Source organism: Pleurodeles waltl, chromosome 6 (assembly GCF_031143425.1).
Source record: "Pleurodeles waltl isolate 20211129_DDA chromosome 6, aPleWal1.hap1.20221129, whole genome shotgun sequence".
In the NCBI taxonomy this organism is placed as follows: domain Eukaryota; kingdom Metazoa; phylum Chordata; class Amphibia; order Caudata; family Salamandridae; genus Pleurodeles; species Pleurodeles waltl.
Window position 1 is genome coordinate 111,149,132 of NC_090445.1, and position 3,415 is coordinate 111,152,546.

At 44.1% G+C, this 3,415-nt stretch overlaps 1 non-coding gene across 1 annotated transcript; it reads left to right on the forward strand.

Moving 5' to 3' along the window:
• The first annotated feature begins 2,363 nt into the window (after window positions 1-2,363).
• Window positions 2,364-2,435, forward strand: TRNAC-GCA (transfer RNA cysteine (anticodon GCA)). The gene has a single exon. It is a non-coding gene; the product is annotated as a tRNA-Cys (tRNA).
• The last annotated feature ends 980 nt before the right edge of the window (window positions 2,436-3,415 follow it).

The window sequence follows — 3,415 nt, forward strand, 5'->3', positions numbered from 1 at the left end:
TGGGCATAAAGACCTTGAGCAGTCTACAACCCTTTTATGTATGGTCTCTGGCCACACCTGGCCAGATGGTGTGTGTTCAGCATCTGGTTTACCTGGCCGCAGCATTCTGTCCGGGTGGCTCACAACATCAATAACAAATTGTGGAGCATGGAGCCTAAGGCAGGAATAACAAGGACTTGAGATCCTAAAAAAAACTCAGGAGCTCTGTTGGGCCCGAATATCAGATGTATGTTCTTCTCTAGAGGTGAGCAAACCAAAAAATTAACAGGGAGCGCCAAGTCAGGGATAAGCTCTGACAACAGCCTGTGAACAAGCTGATCCCCTGTACGATTCACCAGAAGGTCTTCACCTTCTGGTGAATCGTACAGGGGATCCTGTGCGTACAATTCCTAACCTCAAATTGAGTGAGGAAGTGAATAATATTTTGGGGAGCGTAGACCTTGTTCTTTTCTCTCCCCGCTCTTTGGTTTTAATCATGACAGTGGTTGGATTATTTAATAAAATTTGCCTAACCTCTAGTTATTTTTAAATAGAATTTTTCCAATCCTATACCCTATTCTTTCTAAACCGGGCATATATCTCAAAAGATCTCCGGCAAAGAGCCCCCCTTGAGGGGCCCGTCAGGCATTGCAGCGCCGGCCTGACGTGGAGCAAAGCCCGAGGATGAAGCATGTCACCTTTGGTGAGTGAGGGCTCTTGTTCCAAAATAATTAATTTTCCAGGGACCTGGCATTTCATCTTAGGACATCAAATTGTTTGAAAAGTACTTGTTAATAGTGAGCTTTTAAATATGAACTAAGAACCATTCCTGCATGTCCTGATGCAAACGCTATTAGAAGTGGTGGCTGCTGCCACTAATGCTTGGTAGGGCAGTGCACGGCACTGAGGGGGAATAATAAAAATAAATAAAGACATGCTTGCTGCCTTGGCATTCCTCTGCTCCCCTCCCCACCCAATCCTGACGTTTCTCTCATGTAGTTACCCAGCATGAGAGAAGTGCTGGGATTGGTCTGAGCTGGCTGAAAAGCCGCTCAGTTTGGGACTCGGACCTGTGCTGCTTCTCCACCCGACTGTGCAACACAGCCCGAGTGGAGAGTTCTAAGTGCGCATGTCCGTTTGGTGACCTAAGATGGCTGTCCAAACCAACATGCACACTTAGACTGCACTGACTCCTCCTCCTCCCTCTGCTGGTGCAGAGGATGTCCCCGCCTTAAACTCAGCACACAGACTGGCAGAGGAAACAAAAAATAAAATATTAAAATAGTTTAATTATCATTTTATTTTTGTACTTTCTGCTGCCTTTCAGCAGTGGGGTGACACAGCCGAGGGGCCGCCCCGGCGATTAGTGAAGTAAGAGGCAAGTCTGTTGTCATTAACACCTTAAACATTGCCTAGAGTCTTATTATAGATGGAACATTATAGGCTATTAAATCAGACCCAAAAGAGTTTTTTGTTCAGCACGCAACCTAAATTTGCATACTTAAAGGTGCTTTCATGTCTGATCATGAACAAAAATGAAGGCTCCGTAAAATAAAGTATTTGCCTAGGATCACACAGTTTGGTCAAGCAGGGAATCTGGGATTAAGCCTAGATTTCCTATTTCACACAGTACAATTCAGCACTGAGGTTTTTTCTTCTTCACGGATCAAGGGTGACAGGTATAATCTGATTTTTTACTTCGGACAGTTTAATATAGCGTGAAGCACTTCACAAAAGGAGCAGGCTTTTGTTTTTCCAAAACAGGATGATTTAGCATCATACGTATCAGAGGCCCTATTCGAACCGGTTCCAGCGTAATACACACTCGGCTGTGGTAGCCAATAAACCACTTCGTTTCCTGTCAAAACAGTCCTCCTTTTGGGCTTCAGATTCGAAGAGGAACTCAAGTTGTGCCGAAACCGGTCATCTCGCTCGAGCTTTCAGTGGCTCGACCACATCTATTCTTCTCACATATATAAAATACAGCAGCCGCAACACATACTATGCCTATTTGGGTGCAGGTAAAAAGTGTATTTACAAAAAAAACGAGCACACTCAATTACTCCATTAACTCACGGTGAAGGGTAGAATTTATTAACGAATAACTGTGAACATACCATTTTTGCAACAGAATACACATTCGTAGAAATTAAACCAACCGCAGCTAACCAAACTTCACAACTTCCGCTATTTAGCAACCGTTAGTGCAACCAACCCTCCCTCCTAAATCAGTTGATTCGCTGCGGTCTGGGTCAGCGTGGGAAACGCGCTGACGTCAGGTTACCGTCCGTGTTTGCTATAGGACAACATATACTGTATCAACTCTACATATCCTCTGCTGAGTAATCAGTCATGACCACTAGAGGGAGGGTGGAAGTTAAGGAGGGGGTATAGCTCAGTGGTAGAGCATTTGACTGCAGATCAAGAGGTCCCTGGTTCAAATCCGGGTGCCCCCTTCAAGTATTTTTGGGGATTAAGTTTATTTATTGATTTGTCGCCAGAATTTCCAATTTTACTGCACCACATTATATTCAATTTTGTCCAGGGGTATACTGTATTATATTGTATCTACAGGTGACGCCCCCATAGTTCAAAATAAAGTTGTTCTGGTGCGCACATGCATTCCGTAAAATAGCACTCTTTCAGGGAAACGTCGTACTATCCTGCGACTTTAAGCACAACACTACACTCTTTGTGATTTCGGCGCAGAGTCGTGTCTGTGCAGAGACTTGAAGTTGTTTCATGTTAGTGCGAGCATCTTAGAAAATCCAGTTTGCAAAATTCAATCATATCTTGTAATACTGCAATACTGCATCATAAACCAATACGCTTACGAGTACCGACTGATAATAAAACATGGTTGAATATCTCTACAAAGCATGAGTTTGCAAGGTGCAACCGGTATCTACCCGTGTTGTACCTATACACGTGGATTGCATGGTATATTTATTTTACTTGGAATAAGTAAACAACGACCCCTTTTCTGGTTAACACACTGGTCAGTTCTGTAATTCTGCTGCAAACCAGTCAAAATACAGGGTTTATTGAATGACAGAAACACAGGGTGGTGGATAGAGAAAAAGCAACATTTAGGTAGGAGTGAACACAGGAGGCAGAGGAAAGAGACGTAGGAGGACGCTGGAGGCAAGCAGAGGTGGTTGGCTGTGCGGTGCAACTGTCAAGTAACGGAGCTAATCAAAATGAACTGAAGTGAACCATCCAGAAGGGCTACACAGCAGAACGATGCTGAAACGGAAATATCCTATGCGCAAGAATGGTCTGGTAGATAGCTCGATTCTGCAATCTACACATAAGGGCAGAGGGGGTGGTCTCTTCTCTAACCCTGAATGTCTTTGGGGCCACTGGTCACAAGGAGACAAGTCAGAGATGTGACCTTTCACTAGATGCAAAAACTCTTTTTACCAACCCAAGAAGG